At 34.4% G+C, this 20,353-nt stretch overlaps 1 long non-coding RNA gene across 1 annotated transcript in view; it reads right to left on the bottom strand.

Annotated features, from left to right (window-relative positions):
* The window catches only part of LOC308657371, a 689,767-nt gene that overhangs the window by 364,855 nt on the left and 304,559 nt on the right, over window positions 1-20,353 (bottom strand). The gene's annotated exons all lie outside the window — the stretch shown is intronic.

Genomic DNA, 20,353 nt, shown 5'->3' with positions numbered 1-20,353 from the left:
GATCTTTGATGGTGCTTTATTTTATTTTATCCTAAATAATGTCTGTTCTTACACGAGCTGAATAGTCTGGAGCTAAACCAACTGCAAAATGTCTGATGTGAATTTTTTTTCTTATTAATATCCTATCTATTTTGGATTAATGCTTTGCCACTTTGCCAAAAAATGTAAATTCTTATAATAGTATATATAGCATGTATACATATATTTCATATATATGTGCATATATATGCGATTGTGCATGCATGCACATGTGTGTGTGCACGTGTGCTAGGTATTGAAGTCATCATTTAAGACAAGCCAAAATGAAAAGGTCATTATTTACTTACTGCAACAGGAGGCAAGAAGCAAGACAGACAGGCACCATGCTCCAGGGTTTCACATTTCCCATGCAACAACACTAGGTGAAGATCAGAGGACAAGAAAACAAGTTAAGAAAATTACTCACAGCTGAAGAGCTCTTACCAAAAGCCTTCCTCATGTTTGGGGGCTGAGGGGCTATGAGGAAGGAGTAGGGAAAACACTAATAGCAAAAAAGTATGGAGTCTATATTGGGGCAAAGTGAGGTCTGCCCTGTAAGGAGGTCTAGAAAGTGCCTGAGAGTCCAGACTCCTAAGCAGAAGGCCTCCAAACTGAGGCTTATGGGTTAGGAATGCAGATATGCATATGAATGTGGTAGGGGATTGAGCTAGGGGAGAAGTCTTTCACTAGACCTCACTGGAGAAAACATCAATTAACTGACTGTGCACCATGTCTATACAGATGGCAACTCCCAAATGAGGCCTGCTGGCAATGCATTATAAATGCATACAGTTGAGACTGAAACACATAGAAAATTTTTCTCAGAGGCAGATTTTTCATATGTACCTTATATATAATATGCCTCACAATAAAGTAGCATTATTCTTAATATATCAATATATTATTTTTTAGTAAATTTATATATTATTTATGGGGGAATGGACAGACAGGAAAAGGTTGATTTGTGGAAACTAAGTTACAGTTAGGAGCATGAAATTCTGATTTGTACACAGTAGAGTGACTATAAACAACCACAAGGTATGATATATGTCAAAAACGTAGGATAAATAAATTTGAATGTTTTTAGTATGAAAAATTATAAATGCTAGAAGAGGTAGATATACTTAACCTGAAGTAAACATTATACAATTTATGCATGCTTCAAGACATAAAACGAATTCCCACCATTAATCTACATTACTTTCATAGTTTATATATCAGTTAAAATTAATTTAAATTTTAAAAGAAAATAATAACCATCAGAAATTAAGGCAGAAATTTTGGACAAAATATTTCAATTTTATTTTAATTGTTTTCATTTTGCTACAGGTAAGAAAGACAGACAGTACAAATGCTAAGATAGAAATCATAAATCCTATAAAAGAAAAAGATCTTATTATAAATAGGAATAAAAATATAGTATTTTATATGGGTTTATACAATGTGTCAATTTTTTCTTTCATTCTGTCTTGTGGATTTATTTCTATGTGGATTGTCTTTCTTCATTTTGAAAGACTATTAAACTGTAGTATACTATATTGGGTGTATACTCATGAAAAATGTCAGACCTTCATTTACAAAAAAATTTAAAGTTTTCTTTTAACTTTAAAGACTTTTTTTCTTGCTTACATTTTTTCTATTGTCTTCCATTTATTTTCATTTCTGGCATTGTTGGTTGTTAAGTTTTTCCTTCTGATTGAAACATGCCCATGTTATTTCTCTTGCTTTAAATATTTTTCTCTCCAGTTTTTAAAATTATATCTATTATGTATAAAGTTGTGATTATTTTAATATTTATTCACCTGTTTAGTTTTCTGAATTATTGAATCATAGGAAATTCTCCAACTTTATATCTTTGGGTTTTTTTATATCCGATTCTCTTTCTTAATTTTTATTCCATTTATATTTATGTAAGAATATTTGATGTTACCTTCAATTTATTAGCTATTGTGTTCTGTTATTTGTAAGTTTCCATTTTCTTCACTTTTTTAATTTCAATGAATTGTCTATATGTTCATTGTCCTTTCTTGTATCCAGTATGTTGTTAAAACTAATACTCTATTGTATTTTATTGGTTCTTCTTAATTATATATAACTATAGAATCTATTTTGATAAAACTATACAGTAAGAGGTTATATCTTATTCTAATTAAGACCCTATTGTGGGTGGACACAATGGTAAGTTCACTTAGGTAATTTCATGTGTGTACATAGGAAAGTTGTGTTAGATTTATTCCACTATCTTTCTTTTTTCCCCTTTGTCTAATATAATGAACTTCTCTTTTACCCTTCCCCACCACCTTTATTGAGGTTTGGCGTCCACAAATCAGTAAAAATATTCAATCTTTGGTTTCTTGTGATTGGCTTATTTCACTTACCATAATATTTTCCAAATCCATCCATTTACTGGCAAATGTCATAATGCCATTCTTCTTTAAGACTGAGTAATAGTCTATTGTGTGTATGTATGTATGTATATATATATATATATATATATATATATATATATATATATATATCACAATTTCTTTATCCATTCATATGTTGATGGACATCTAAGTTGTTTCAGTAGTTTAGCTATTGTGAATTGTGCTGCCATAAATATTGATCTGGCTATGTCACTGTAGTATGCTGATCTTAAATATTTTGGATATATACCAAGGAGTTGTATAACTGGATCAAATGGTTGTGCCATTTATAGATTTTTGAGGATTCTCCATACTGCTTTCCAGGGGTTTGTACCAATTTGCAGTCCCACTAGAAATGTATGAGTCTATGCTTTCCCCACATTATAACCAACATTTTTACTTGTATTCTTGACAATTGCCATTCTGACTGGACTGGGATAGAATCTAAGTATGTTTTCAGTTCTAAAAGCTGTTTTGAGTCATTATTAGAAAGTCCATTTATTTATTCAAATCATTGACCTTTTATCTATTTTGTAAATTTTCATATTTTGTTTATTTTTATAAATTTTCCCTAATTTTTAAATATACGTGAAATATATTTACAATAGCTTTTTAACATCCAATTACTAGTTTTAACAACTGGATTTTAAGTTTACTTCTACTGACTCTTTTTTTGTCTTGGTTATGAGTCAGATTTTAATTATTATTTACACAACTTATGTTTTAAAAAAATTGTGTTGAAAACTTTTATTAAAAAGAACCAAATAAATTCATGTAAATATTATTCTTCTAGAGGAGAAAAATCCCTTTCCTTTGTTCATCACATAGTAAGAAATCGTGATCATTTTCATTTAATTAGGAATCCTGGTACTTTAGAACTGTGCTATAATTAAATCAATAAAAGTTTAAAAATTCTTGGAAGCAAATCCTGTATTGTGTATACTTACTGAACTTCCCCTCTGGCCGAACTTTTGTGTCTAAGCATTGTAATAGTTCAAAACTCTTCTACCCTGACCTGCCCCTTTGCAGAAGAGAGCAGATCCCAGCCTGCCATACTACCTCTAGTACATTCAACAAAAGTCACATGAGAAGTCTTGGCAGGTAAATGAAATAATTCTGTTTGGGGTATAAAAAAAAAAAACCCTCTTATCCACTACACTAGCTCATGTGGGTTTTAAATTTCTGCTGGTTTCCCTTAATCACAGGAAAGTCCCCCTTTAATAATATGTCTGATTCTTTAGTCATCTATCCAGTGGCCCAGCATATCCTACCATTGATCATTAAATCAATCAGTATTCACTTAGAAAGGAATCATTATGAACTGAAATTTATTTCCTTAAAATTTCTTTTTATATGGAAATATTTTGCTTAAAATATGTTTTGGTTTTTTGCTTGTGTCTCAGTTATTTTATAGTTACTACTAAAGAAGCAGTGATGTGCTGTTTCTATATCCCAAACAGACTGAAACTACAAGATGATGTTCTAAACAGCATTGTAGTTTTATTTATTATATATATATATATATATATATATATATATATATATATCAGCTCTGAGCATACTCTCTTCCAAACTTAGTTTGTTTAAAATTTTGAGATTTTTTAAATTGTATGGCTTCAATATAGGTGTCTTACTACTGCACTTTTAATTTAATTCTATTTAGTGAAGTTTGAGGGGGAAAAATCACATACTCAGATTTCCTGGAAATATGAACAAATCTGTTTGTAGTTTTTCATAACTTTGTTTTATTATTTCAACTTTGTCTGAAGGCTCTGAATAGCTTAAAATCTCCATTAACATGTTATTTTTTAATCATAAAAATTGTACCTGATGGCCCCAGACTATTCAAAATTGAGTCACTAATGGATTTCACCCAAAATGGTACCAATTTAATTTTCATCAGTGATGGATATATATATTCCTGTGTGTGTGTGTGTATGTATACACACACACACACACACACACACACACACACACATACAAAGCAATATGATAGTCAAAAGCCACAAGAGACTACTGAGAACTTGGGGATGCGTAGAGAAGATTCATAGTTTCATTTTAGTTTTAATTAATATAAAATTTAAATAGATAGCTACAGGTAACTAGTTGCTATTTTATCAAACAGTGAAGATCTAACACTTCTTCTTCCCTGGAAAGCATATTAGGGTTTGTATGTGTATTGATTTGTAAATCTTCTATATTGCTTGCCAGAGGCAAGCACTTGTCACCTGTGTTCTAATTATGCCTGCCCAAATTTCCAATTTTGAGTTTGTCCATTTTGACTGTCAATTGGCCTAATTTCCCCATTTTTAGTATGCTAATTTTCTGGAGGTTGAACATTACATTGAATGCCAATGTAGTGACCAGGAACAATTCCACTCTCATTTGTTCCTGTTAAATCATTTCACTGGGAAGTTATTTCTCCTCTATATAGACCCTTAGCCTTTTGCTAAAATACTGTTATGAATTTACTTCCTGATCCCTGGAGTTAACATAACAAAATCCTAGTCTTTCCCACCTGAAGGAACTACTTATATATTGATTTTGACTAATGTAAATTTAATACAACTAATTACATTTCACATTCTTTTGATAGAGCATATGAATTATAAATTGAACTCGTTATCAATCACTATTTCTGTGCAGTCATAATATTATTATTTTATTCCAACCATCTCCATTAATCTTGCCTCATCATGATTCACCATGATTCCATATTTAGTGATGAAACAGGGAACTTGGCTAGAATTTATTATAGTAGTTTTGACTGATAAAAATGAAAACAGAAAAAACAAAGAATAAGGTAAACAATCAAGTACTAAAGAGCTTTGATGAATGAATTGGTTAGCTTTAAAAGGAAGAGGAAGAGAATACTGAAATACCAATAATGAACTAAGAATAAAAACAACATTTATTGCACTTGCAATTTCTCCTAAATTCTCTCGTGTCAGGCTTAAATATGTTATAACTTTTATTTGTGTTTTATAAAGAAAGTAATAATTTAAAGCTTGACAGTAACCGTCTCTGATACCTGCTATCTTGGCCACATATATTCACCTTTTCAACAGTATAATCACCTACTAAAATAGCACATGATATCTCAAGTATCTCTTCACTTACTATTAATTATACATACCTTTAAATTTCACTAGAAAAAGATTGCTTTAAAGACATTCTGGAATCAGTTCATTAAGAAAAAGTAATTACCCTATTAATGCTTTGGGTTATTCTCTTTTGTAAGTTAATAAAATCAGAACTGAATTATTTATTTAAAAGAATGATTTATAGATCTTTAAACGCACACATACAGTTTTAAGGGATTTCATATTCAGTCTAGGAAAGACATGCCATTTTGGTTCAACATTTTAGATCTGCACTTTTGTCACTAAAAACATAAAGATGTTTATTGATCTCGACAGTGAATATCAGTTCCAAAGGAATAGTCTATCAGTCCAAAGTAATGTGTACTATTGAAGAATATTGGAATTTTTACATGGAATTTAAAAGAGCTACTTTATAAATGCCTTACCAAAGATACAGGGAGTATGTGAGCCTAATTTTAGTCACAAACTTGCAGCCACTTCAAATACACGATTTTCTAATGCCACTAAGCTGAAACAGCATATGGATCATATTTTTAGGCAATCTGAAATTTCAAGAAAAAATATGCAAATGTAAATGGAAAGTATAAATAACATATTTTCAATCAATGCAGAAGGTGTTACTCTCTTAATAAAATCATAGTAAGGAATGGAATGGGAGAAAATGAATTCAGAAGGAAACAAGAAAAAGATCTACACGTGGACTGCAAATCTGGAAAAAATAATTCCTCTCCATTTACATAATATAAAATTTCATACTTTGAGTTTTTCTGCAGATTTTCTTTTTCTGGGCTGGAACTGTGTGGCTCAGCGGTAGAGCTCTTGCCTAGCATGTGCAGGGCCCTGGGTCCAATCCTCAGCACCACATATAAATAAATGAAATAAAGGTATTATGTCCACCTACAACTAAAAAATAAATATTTTTTTAAAAAAGATTTTCCTTTTCCCATGAAAATAGAGTAAATCCATTACAGTAATCCTGATAATTTATTTTAAAAACCTTACAACTTTACTTCTGACCATATATTTTTATTTAATGGGTTGGATACCTTAATTCAAAATCTCCATCTTATTGATATGTAGGAACTCTGAAAGGCAATAGCAATAAGTTTATTCAGTGTTAGTGGATTATTTTAGAATGAACATCTGGCTGAGTGAAAAGTGCAACCCTGAAATTCCCATAAATATCTACTTTTCAATGATGAAAAATTAGTGTCAGTGTCTCAAGGAACACACCTAAAAAGGGAGTTGTTCTCAAAACCATGACCTCAAAATGGTAAAACATAATACGCAATGTATGAACTTAGTCTTTTAAAACACTCATTCTTAGAGAAAAAGTAAAACTTGTAAAGAGAACTGATTTTGAGAGAGATAGTTTTTACCTACAAACATAGCAAATTTAAGGCACGAGATACATTAAATTTAGATGCCAAGATATATGTGTACTTTTAATCCAAAAATATATCTGGTAATATCAAATTCTTATAATACAAAAATATATTAAACACAAATCATTATTAGAATAAATAAATATTATCTTAGCAAAATCCATATATTACCAAAGACTTATGAAATACCAGGCAAAGTCTCAATAAATTTTACAACATTCATTGATCTAAGGATCAGAATTAATTGTCAGCTATAGGAAAATTACTTGACTAAGTACTATTGGCTCTAAATAAACAGAACTTTATTTTGTTCTTTGATGAGGAAGTCAGTCCTTCAGGCAGCGAAGTCTAGGTCTAAAAAAAATCTGGTTTGCATACAGAAACTTGGCAAGGGATTTTTAACATTCTATAGCCACTGCCATCTGACTGCCACTTGAGCAACCCAGTTTCTTTGATCAGGGGATAGATTAGTAAATTAATGGGTATGTTCTGGAAACCATTGTTGCTGCAGTTTTCAATTCTTTGAGAACAGCCCTGGAAAACAATAAGCTTTTGGGCTGGGGATATAGCTCAGTGAGTGCAAGCACAAGGCCCTGGGTTCAATCCCCAGAACAACAACAACAAACAAACAAATAAACAAACAAAAAACAATAAGCTTTTGAGCATAACTACATGTAGCTACTCTTCTACATGGCCTTTTCTATCATAATGACTTTTACCATGCAGGTCAAGGAACCAAGTTAAATGTTCTTCCAAATGATAAGCATATCCACCTCAAGTATAAACTCAAAATGAAGGAGAAATGAACGCTAGATACATCTGTGTATCTATGGAACCTTATTTTCCCTCTCCTCTGAACAAGGATGTTATGATTGCATTTGAGGCCTTCTCAGATCAGCATCTGCTCATAGATCATATCCAATATCTCTTCAAATATCTGGATATTGCTCTTGCTCTGGCAAAAAGTTATCCATGGGAATGGATTAGAGAAATCACTTTTGCATATACTTTCTTTGGCACCTCAGGGAACTCTCTCAAAAGCACCCAGCTTCTACCTCTGCTAGAAAATATTTCTAAGTCAGAGAATAAGCTCCTGTCTGGAGATGAGTGAGAAAATAGCTTTGGGGTTGGCTGACATAAGCCTTCTGGTTAACACTATTGATTTTCTTAGTGTGTGTGGTATGGTAGAGTTGGGTAGATACATACAACGTATAGATACTATATATACTCTCTATAGATACAATATACATGCTATGTATATATGGTTATTATATAGAAGCAAAACCCTTCTTGATCACCTTTATTAAACTATGGTCTAGGAACCATCATCATGATCACTTAAAAGTTGAAACTTCCTGCTCACTGTTCCATCCTTTCTGTACGTTATGGTATTTCTGTTTACTTTGCTTGTCACTTACCTCCTTGTTAAGTGACACCCTGTTTCCCCAGCTGCTATGAATCCTATCATCCTCATTAAAATTAAAGAAGCCAAGTCTATAAAATATCTGATACTGTCCATCATGGCCTTAGGAGGGTTATTCCTCTAAAGGAATGACTTGTCCTGGAGGCAGGCCTAGGACAATGTCAAGTTCAGGGTGACTTTGGAATCTTCTAGGGAAAAGGTAAAATAAGTGGCCAGTTAAGTAACAGAGAGCAACAGGACTGTAGCAGACCAGGGTCATTGTGAGATCACTCATACTTGGTGATGGGTTTTGGAGAGAATTTCATAGCTTGTATATAATACAATCACATGTATGCATATCTTAGTCTTTGCATTTCTTGCCTCAGTGTCCTTTCAAGGCAATTTTGGCATATGTACATTATGAAAACTGGACCTCTTTTTATTTTAGGGTTTCCAAAGCTAACACAGCAGTATATTTGAACTAGAGATAAATGCACATGAAATCCTCTGAAGGGTAGATGAATTTGCCTCAACCTTTCATGGCACCTCTGAAAGTATAGGACACAACATGGGAGTCAAGGGAGCACAAGTCAGTGCTGCACCAGTCAGTCACTCTTTACAGCAACCATGGCAACGGTAGTTTGCAAAACACTTCCAGTTGTCTGTGGACAGCTCTCTATGCATGGAGACAAAACAGCTTTTGGTAGCCTGAAGGCAGCTCTTTGACAGAAGCAGGTGCTTATTTATTTATTTTATATGTGGGATGGGGAACAAACATAATAGCAGGCATATAAAAATGGTAAATGGACCGAGAGGGTATGGGCCAAGTGTGTTATAATGTTCACTCTTCAACCTGTGCTACAGTTTTTCTCTTTAATATACCTATTGTTCAGCTGCCTTTCAATAAATATCTAAAATTGTATATACACCATATTTTTCCTTTCAGAGAGTTTCAGAATTCTATTTTGTCCATTAAATAAATATTGCAATAGTATCATTTTGAATAACTTCAACTTTCAAATAAACCTATATCTACAATAGAGAATTCAAGGCATTTTTTTCTTTTTAAGTAAGCTGTATATAAAGAAAAAGATTATATGTATAATCATATCTCATAAAGAGACTTAAGCAAATATCCATATTTAATAATATTCAGGGACTTCATGGTACCGTCAATTCAAGTATTTTGACCAAATGACTTTGAAGATCTTGAATTCATGTGAATAGCAAAAATCCTATCAGAGATCAATGAGTATGTTTCTATGAAGAAATATTCCATGAGTTGAACATACTTCATTCATTTAGATTAATTCCTAAATCTCTAAATCAAATGTGGAGTAATATGCTTCAAATAAAGTTTGCTCTCTCTACAATTATAGGTAGTTTATATGTAATCTTTATTTGTATATCTGTAATTATAAATGTTAAGAAATTTTATACACTTAAATTTTATACACTTAATTCATATTAATTCAATTTTTTCTTAGTCTTTTAAATTTAAAAGACTAAGAAAAAACTGAATTAATATGAATTAAGTGTATAAAAGTATTATTAAGAATACTTTGGAGGCTGAACACATTGGACCATGCCTGTAATCCCAAGGGCTCAGAAGGAGAACTGTAAATTCAATGTCAGCCTCAGCAACTTAGGGAGGCCCTAATAAACTTAGTGAGACCTTGTCTTGGAATAAAAAATAAATATATGAACTCAAAAAATATATGAAAAATTTTAAAAAGTATCAGGGATGTAGCTTACTGGTAAAGTGCCATCAAGTTAAATCCCCAATACCAAACAAACAAATGAACAAAATACCACTTTGGAGTACCACACATCAAAGTGTAATATAATGTAAATGGGAAAAATATTATATGATGAATACAATGGAAAGAAAGTTGCTTTTACAAATGCCATTTAATCAATATTAATGGAATATTTGAAGTCATATGAGATTTATAATCCATAGACAATAAATTAAAATAAAATTTAGCAAATGTATTTAAAATTGAATTTACCATGTAAAGATCTTCCCAATTCAATTATTATTAGCATTATCCAGATAAACCCTAGCTTAATGTGAAGTCATCCAAATGAATAATGTAATCATATTCTACACAAAGAACATTTAATAGAGTTGCCACAAATTATTCTTGGAGGACTCAAGTATGAGAGATCAGTGTTTTAAAATAAATTTTTAAAAATGCAAATTTAAATAAAAGACACTGATAAGACTATAATTTTTAAGAGTAAGAGAATCTGTTAAAAAATAAAGTTTTATGTTTCTATCATTCTTTTAGTAGATATTTGTAAGTTCTTTGCAAGGTTTATATGTTTTAATCACCTGCATAACACAAAAGATTAGCAGCTGTGAGTGAATTACTTTTAAATGGTCTAGAATATATTTTCTGAATTGACATGCAATCAGCAATTGGGCTATGGCAATAAAGAGAGAACTGCTTAAGCTGTTACTTGTAGGAAAAGGGAAATATCTCTGAGTATCTGGAGGAAAAATACTGTCCTTAACTCTTGCCCCAGAATAAGTAATATTGTAACCCAACTTTCAGGCAATTGTGACCATTTTCTCATAACTTATAAATTTAACCGTTGGCAAGAAGTAAAATTATAAATTACATAAGGGACGGATGTATGTACATATATGTACAGAGACAGCCTAGTAAAGAAATATACACTGTATCATATTCTCATCAATGGAGAAAAAATTCAGAGTAATAGTTATTTTATTTCTACCTACAAGATTGCTTTGTTAGGTTAAGTAATTACTTTTTCTTTCCTTAAATATGGTTTCTCATTTTGTCTTAGGGTATAAAGCTCATTAACCTGCATAGCCATTTGGCAGACTGGATGATATGTTGAATATCTAAATATTTTTAAATAAAAATAAAGACCAAAATATAATAATAAAACACTGAAAAGTATATAAAGTAAATATTTCTATGCTCTTTGACTTTAGATAAAATTTTGACTGCTTCATTTGAATCTGTTATTGATTAAAAATAAAACTACAATATATTAATACATTGCTAAAATATGAATTGTATAAATGTATAGATATCAAAACATATTAATTTAATAAAAATATGAAAATTGTCTTAAATGTGAAAAATTGCTATATCTATTAACTAAATTTTGGGTTTGAGGGTCCAACTTACCAAATTATACAAGTCCTCAGTGACAGGGAATATAAAAATAATACTAGTAATTGAATAATGTCACAGAATGAAACCTTAGGCATGGCTAGATCTTCCTTCTCTGCTTAGGTCTTCAAGCTGGAAGAATCATTCTATAATCATTCTGTAATAGTCATTATAAATGCGGAATTCTGGCTGCATTAAAAACTCACATAATTGGAATTCCTAAGAAATAGCACCTCATAGTTTTTAAGATACAGTGATGTTGGAAAACTGTGACTTAAAAATCTTAAAGCCTTTAATATCTACTGCTGAGAACCATAGCCAAGTAGGAATGACGCATGGCATTTTTGGTTGAAAGGTGACCCCAGCAAGCCATTGAGATGATAATGATTATGTTAAGATCTGCATTCAATTGGATATTAGACCCCTGCTGTCTGCCTGTGCCTGCTACTTTGGAGCTCTTGGGGGACTCCCAGAGAGTTCCCATTGGTTGGGGAAGTGCGGTAGGAGGGATTTCTGGAGGAGGGATTTCCTGTCAGTGTAGTGTGTCCCAGGAGGAGCTGCGTGGCGTTCGGCATTTTTCTGGGGAGCGTGTGTGGAGTGTGCTGGTGGAGTTCAGAAATGAAGTTTGTTCCTGCTTGAGTGGCTTGTGATTTTGTGCCCAGACAGACTGTGGCAATCTACTATATTCATTTTTTTTCAGTACAGATTTATGCAATGCCTACTGTGCCAGACACTCTTGTAGGCCCTAAGAATATAATATAATTTCTTCCCTGAAGAAATTAACATTATAATTTGTAGATAAAGATCGCAAATAATAATTTAAAAAACATGTAAAGTATTCCAGATAATATTAATAGCTATAATTTGCATTAAATATACTGATGAGAATAGGGCTTTCTGTGTTGGAATTGGTCATCTACAGAAAGTTCTCAAAGAGGAGCTTTCTGAAAAGAAGATAATAAGAAAATGATGGCCTATATTCCTAGCGGCTTAGGTGGCTGAGGCAGGAGGATCATGAGTTCAAAGCCAGCTTCAACAACTTAGTAAGGTCCTATGCAACACAGTGAGACCCTGTCTCTAAATAAAATACAAAAAAAAGGGCTGGGGATGTTGTTCAGTGGTTAAATGCCCCTGAGTTCAATGCCCAGTACCCCCCACCCAAAAAAAAAGAAAGAAAGAAAGAAAAAGATAACATGAAACACACAGGAATCTGTTTGAAGAGGAGGAACTAGAAAGTGCACATATGCTGGGTGAAGAAAGTATTCTTCACTTGTCCAAGGAATACTAACCAGGTTCAGATGGTTGGAGCAGAGTGAGCAAAGTCACCATAACACACCAAAGAGAGATCATAGAAGCATTGGTAGGACATTTTAAGGACTTTTGTTTTACAACAGGGTTATGTGAAAAGAGATGACATGACCTAAGTTTTAGAAAAGGACTAACCTGTCTGCAACTTTAAAAATGGACACAGATAGAGGGAAAAGGTAGAAATTAAGGAGACTACTGAAAAATACTATTGGCAGATAATGTATATAATACTTTGGACAAGGGAGGTAGGGTATCAGCCTAATCAGAAGACATTATTTGCAGATCATTGGACTAATATGAAAAAAGGAGGACAGTTGAAGTAACTTCAAAGCCCTTAATCAGAGGCATTGAAGGTATAATGTTGCTGTGTTCTGCGGTGGATAAAATGTGCAATAAAACCAGATATTTGATTTCCAAGTTATTAAGTTTTATATTTTTATTATTTATCAAAATACAAGAGGTTGAGTTTTTAGCTATATGTACATATCAGGAGCTCTGGAAATTCCACACCGGAGATATGAATTTACAGTGTGTAGCATATTAAGGCTATACGAAATTAGTGTAGCTAAATAAGAGAAGCCATTTAAGATTAGGACTGAATTCAATATATTCCAAATTTGAAAGTGGAAATTAGGAGGAAGTGGTACAGGAAATAGAGAAGAGGCACTGGTGAATGAGGAGATTCAAAATAAAGTGATATCCCAGAAGTCAAGTTTAAAAAAATATGAAAGAGAAACAGAGGAAGAGATTAATTACTGGCTGATTTGATAACATGGAAGTCTCAGGTGACAATGGTCAGACTTGTCTCTTTACTTGGATGGGAAAAGGCAACTGCACCTGGTTCAAAGAGGATGAAAGAGAAGGGAGTATATAGAGCTCTTTTTTAAAAAACATTTTATTGACAGTGTGTAGCAGGCAGTATGTTTATTATCGGGGCAGTTATGAATGAAACATAGTTTCTACTGTTAAGGAATTTATAGTATAATAAGAGATAAAACAAATATATATAAAAGTAAATATGTATTTATGAATTGGAATAAAATGTTATAAAAGAAACCAATAAAGGACTGTAATAAAAAGAGGATCTGATTCAGGAAAGGCCTTCTTGTTCCTTGACAAGTGAAAAAGAGCCAGCGATCTGAAGAGGCAACAGTGCATGCCATGACCCCACAGAGGGAAAGAGATTGTTGTGATAGGAAATAGGGCAGGGGGCCAGAGCAACAGGGAGAAGGGCTCAAGGTGAAGATGGAAAGGTAAGCAGGGTCTCACAGACCACAGTAAAGGAATTGCATTTACATTTTACAATGCAATATCAAGCTATTATGAAGGGATTTAAGAAGAAAAATAGCATAACAGACTTAGGCTTTAAGAATATCACTAACTCCACTGAGCAGGAATGAGTACAGGGAGAACAAATTTGACAACTCTAATCCAGAGTCAAGATGACCAGCTAGATTCATGGTAGTGTTGGTGGGGATGGAGAGTTGAGAGTGGACTTGAAGTCTATTTTGAAGGCAGAATCCACCAACCAGTACAAAAGATGTGGGTGATGGTTACAAGGAGTAAAGAAAGACAGGTAGGATCCAGAAGGTTGTTAAAAAAATCTTTCTGACTGTTAGGGTCTGTAAAAAAGTCAGGATGGCACCTGGCAAATGTTAGAGTCTGTAAACAAGTCAGGATGGCGCCTGGCATTTTGCCAGAGGGAGTGGTTTGTGAAGTAACACCAGCGAGCCATTAAGTGTGGAGATTCCCTATTGGTTGACTGCTGTATCTATTTTATGTTAATTAAGATAAGCTGTGTGGAATGTATATATACCACTCCTGTCCTACAATAAATGGCTCCCACTCCTGCTGCATCAATGTACACAAGTTGCTCATCACCCCCTGGTTATTCTGCTGCAGCTGGACTGTGGCAGATGGTGGCCCGTACGGGGAGCCCCGGGACCCTCGGGGGGTAAGTGACGAAAAAAAGCTGCCCGTCCATAGATAGGACGGGAGCAAATCTGCTCTTCCCTAGATAGGGTGAGAGGAAAAATGGCCATTTCGAGAAAATGGAGAGGATTGATGCAGTATGTTTGTGTCTTGTTTTGTCTCAGTGTATTGTATTGTCTTTGTGATGAAAATATGGAAGGGGTGAGAAGTAAATTACTAAGGGAAAGAGGCACCCCAATGGAACCAAGAGCAGTTAGGGCATATTTTGACAGAAGCCCAGGAACTCTAGTCAAAAAGAAGAAAGTTCAGAGGAGGAAGGATTATCAGGAAAAAAGTTGCAGCAAAAGGCTATTACTGAATACTTTTCGATACCGGAGGGTGCATGAATGGGCGCGGTGGCTGCCACATGCTCGAGCTGGTCATGGATCAGCAAGGGCTTTCCAAGCATCGGCAGCTGGCTCTTCCCCGCCCCCCGCTCGGGGAGCGGAGATGCTACTGCCACTGCCAGAGCCCACATCCAAACCTGACCGGGAGGCACAGTCTCGCAGGCTCTTGCTCCCTATGCAGTTTGAGTCTGGGACACTACCCGGACTCTCCCAGGGCCAACTGGGGCTGCCCAGGATGCTGCAGGTGGAAGACGGCCTGCCCCTGTCCCTGAAGTTTGATCATTTCCAAGGCCAGTAACTACAATGGTTCTCCCACACCTGGAAGCTAATGAGTAATGAGCACTATTAAGGCTTATTTCAAATGTAAAAAACCTTGAGATAATGTACTAAATTGTTCAGAAGTTTGTTTTTAGTGCCTGCTGGAATACTACAGGATTTTCTTTAGCCATCTGGAGTTCCTGCCTTCATCCCAGTGCCAGGGAAGACAAAAGTGGAAGAATTTCCAGTGTTGCTGAGAACCAGACGAGACTTCAGTTGAAGCTAGCTGCCTGCAGAACTTACCTGCACTGTGATTTAAGCTAGCTGCCTGCAGAACTTACCTGGACTGTGAGTTAATCTATTGAGACACTGCTTTACCTGGACTGAGATGACAAACTATAATCTACAACAAATTGTAACTCAGTATCTTTGCTAATGGTGTCATTGCTGGTACAATTTTTCCAAGGGCTTCTTGCATGGAGCCATCAATTGGCTTGGTATCGTGGCATTTTGTATCCTCCCCTTCTGCTTGTAGCAGATTGTTTGTGGTGTTTGTGTAAAAACCACTATGGTCGTTATTTAAATTAAACAAAAGGGGGAGATGTTAGGGTCTGTAAACAAGTCAGGATGGCACCTGGCAAATGTTAGAGTCTGTAAACAAGTCAGGATGGCGCCTGGCATTTTGCCAGAGGGAGTGGTTTGTGAAGTAACACCAGCGAGCCATTAAGTGTGGAGATTCCCTATTGGTTGACTGCTGTATCTATTTTATGTTAATTAAGATAAGCTGTGTGGAATGTATATATACCACTCCTGCTGTATCAATGTACACAAGTTGCTCGTCACCCCCCGGTTATTTTGCTGCAGCCGGACTGTGGCATCTGACTACATCACCAAAAGTATGAAGTGTAAACTTTAAGAGGAGGAGTTTATTAAGAGAGCAGATGTAAATTCAATGTGATATGCTAGTGAAGATTATTTAGTCTGAGGGAAAAACAGTGAGGCAGGAAAAAGTGAATATTATTCCTGGGGCATTATCTTCGAATAGGCTGAGAAAGATGAGATTTAATTACCAAAAGGGTGGTTTGGTCTTTTCTATGAGCATGGAGAATTTTCCATGAGAGGTGAACTGCTACAGAATATGGGTGCTCAGGAGATTGGCAGAGTTGGTGGTGAAGAGTTTCAAGTTATTTTCATTTAGCATTTTTTCCCTTTAGTAAAACCAAAGGCAAGATTATAAGCTAAAATTGAAGGAAAGGCAGAGGTGTTGAGAGTCGGAAGAAAAAGACTGTCTGTGGAAGAGTGAAGTGGCAGTAACAATTCAACAGGTTGCCTAAGGGTGACTATGAAATTTAAACTAAGATCTGAATGTATGATTGCTTATTTAGAGTGACAATCACGTACCCAAGAGCAGGATAACAGCTATGTACTGCTTGGGTCCAAAAATACTTTCTTTACTACTGTGAAATGCTTTGTGTTTAGGTTTCTCAGCCCAAAGAAGAAGGTGAAGGAATAAGATAAAAATTAAATAAAAGACATTCAGAAGAAACTGAGATTCATAGTGGTTCATTACCAAAGGTTTGGAGAGGAAAAGAGAAAAACACAATCAAATATTAATGAAAGAACTGCTGGAATCCAAGTATCAGAGGGATCACTAGAAACACAGAAGATGGTGTCTGGAAAATAGGAAGCTCAAATTTGAGTGTGTGGAGGGGATTGAAAGATCTAGATGGAAACTGGCTAAGCAAGCACAGTTATATTGGAGCAGAATATCATTTGAGCTCTGGAAATTCTGAAGGTAGTTTATTGGAAAGATTGTCCATGTGGAAATGCAGAATTAATTAATACCTATGGCAAGTGTAGTATTGGAGAGAAAGTGAACTGTCCTAAAATTTTCAGGGAATAAAGAAGTCTGAGAATCTGTACAGGACTATGTTGAGGAACAATAGCAGGTGGTATGACCTATTATGTGTGCTCAGAGTTTGAGGCTTTTTTTAATATTAAGTATATTTTTATTCATTTCATAGTTCTCAGCTATATTTATAGTGAACCTAAAATGAGTCTGGCACAGTGTAGTCATATTCCACCAAGTAATCCAATTTAATCTGTGTAACAGAATCACTGCCCTTAAATAATATGACTTTTTTTCCCCCTAGCAGAGTATCAAATAGTTTTGTGAACTAGAAGTTAACAATGTTGCTTAATTCGATCAAAACTTTTTAAAAAGTTAGGGGCTAAGACATTCTTTTAAAAATATTCTTACTAATTAGAATTTTCCTTTATGATATAAAAATTGTTCCCTTATAATCATTTTGGATACTAGTTTTTTCATGAATGAGTGATCCTTCCCCATATCAGCCTAGTATAGTACATGTCTAAAGATGTTAAAATTCAGTGAACTTTTCCTTGAAAAATGACATTTTTCATTAATTCATAATGACATTATCAGTTTTCTAGCTTTCTGTTTATTTTCTAGGTCCCAAAATATATGCACCATGAACCCATTGTGTCCTCATTTTAGTATTTCTATTTTATTAGAACTGCTCAACAGTCATCTGTTTCAAGCACCTTACTGCTTTTACTTGGCTTCCTCTTGCAGTTATCACATTCAGAGAGAAATATTTTCTCTCAAGTACATGACAAAAACACTAAAGAGCGATTTTATAAAATTATCTGGCTATTAAGATAGTGATTTTATATTCATTACACAATGGAATATTACTCAGCATTAAAAGAGAATAAAATTATGGCATTTTCAGGTAAATGGATGGATTTGGAGAACATCATGTTAAGCAAAATAAGCCAGGTTCAAAAAACCAGGAGCCAAATGTTTTCTCTGATGAGTTCATGCTAATCCATAATGGGATGGGGGCTTGGGATAAATGGAAGAACTTTGGATGGGGCAAAGGTGGGAGAGAGGGGAAAGGGGTAGGAAAGATGATGGACTAAGATGGACATCATTGCGCTAGGTACATGTATGACTGCATGAACGGCATGACTCTACTTCATGTACAACCAGAGAAGTGAAAAAATTCTGCTCCATTTGTGTACAATGGAGCTTCCTACTGTTATGTATAACTAATTAGAACTAAAAAATAAATAAATACATAACACCATGATTTAACATTACACATTGAAGTGTATGCATAATTTTCCATTGGAAATGTTACAACATTTCTTATTATAATAGTTTTTGATTTCGAAAGAGAGATATGGAGGCAGACAGTCATGATGTGAGTGAACTCCAAGAATGTGCCAAGTTTGCTCTGAGAGTTTGGCGCTTTTTAAGATGACAGAGATGGGATATTCCACAAACAGCAATGGAAAAGAACAATCCTCTTGCCATGTACTATACACTTAGAGGTGATCCTTGAGACATGACAAGCAAGTGCCAACAACTCAAAGTTGCATATAGCACCAAGTGTTCCTCTGACTTACATAGTTTTATGCATTGTTGACTCCTTGATGTTCTCCCATGAATCTGAGATTGTCTCAATCTATTTTATGGATAAAATAGAACTATGGATTATATTCACCCACCTCCCACAAAATTCCTACTTCTCTCTATGCCTTCTCTATCTTAAGAAATGCCATTACATTTAACAAGCTATTCAAATAACCCCAGAAGTTATTTTGAAACCTCTGTTTCCTTCATTCTTCAAATCTCATTCATCAATAATTCATTCAAATTTGTCTCCAAAATATATCTAACATTGGTTACTTGAGAGTTTTACTTAGTAAAGATTTGTTAATACTTACCCACAACTGAAGTTATTTTTAAAATACATTTATGTACTCAATTATTTACCTTTCTATTCTAGAACCTAAGTAACTTCCTTGAAATATTCTGTCCTGTTTACCTTTGTATCTTTGCTTCCTCGGTCAATATCTGACAGACATTTAGTAACAAGTATTTATTGAATAAATAAATGAACTCATTTTAACTACCAGCTATGTAAATAATTTTTGTGCAGTAAGGAAAATTTATTACCCAGGAATTGGAGAATCTGAATTATATTTTAAGTTTTTGTTTAAAATTTTTTATTGACATTATACTTAATATCTCTGAACTTTAGTCTCCTCACCCAAATGGGAGGAACTTGAAATGAATGCATGTCAAATATTTCCTCCTGACCTAAAACCCATTCATTGACATCATAAATGACTTTGACTGGATTTCAAACTAAGACATTTGGATGACCTAGAATTTTGTCATAAGTTTAAATATGTGGCAAAGGGAAGCAATTTTACCATTTCATTTGCCATCATTATAAATTTCCAAGGCCAGCGATGGTTAGGGATAGGCCCTCAAATCTGTGTGGCTGCTTCACAAATCTGGTAAATCAGTGTTTTGTTGGAAGCACATATGGAGCCACCTTATGTGAGCTTGCCTTCTGCCAATGGGTATAACAGTTCTAGGTCATTATATTGCCAAATACTCTGACATATTTTTGCCTACATAGAATCATGACTAAGACCTGATACAACTAAAAGCCCCAAGATACTGGCCTCTTTCACTGCTGGTAATTCTGTGAAGAGGAATGGAAGACCCCAGGCCAAGGCTGTGATCCATGATGAGAAGACAAGCACTTTAGCTGGTCTGTGTTTTCCATTATATGAGCCAGGGTTCGTTTTTCATGTCAGAAAATGTGCCAGTTGCTGTTCTAAAGATTCTGTGTTGCCTAATGTTGTTTGAAGAAATACACAGTTTTACAGAATTAGTATATTTTATGCTAATTTTTTGGCTCTAAATAACTAAGCAGTGGGTACTTGTGGTGCTTATTTAAATAACATCTCCACCCTTCTTGTCTCTTTTGGAAGGTTAATCTCACTAGCTGGCCAGACAAACATTATACAGCCCATCTCACTGACAAGGACAGGCACTTTACTGAGGCCTGGACTGTTGGTTTACATATACAAACAGTCCTAGAACATGAGCCTGTTCTTCTTAACTTGCCTCATTAGCAGGCTGTCCTTTGAAAGACCTCCAGAGAGGATGCCTC

This window comes from Spermophilus citellus, assembly GCF_964194105.1.
Source record: "Spermophilus citellus genome assembly, chromosome: 1".
Lineage (NCBI taxonomy): Eukaryota > Metazoa > Chordata > Mammalia > Rodentia > Sciuridae > Spermophilus > Spermophilus citellus.
This window is presented reverse-complemented; position numbering and strand designations above follow the sequence as displayed.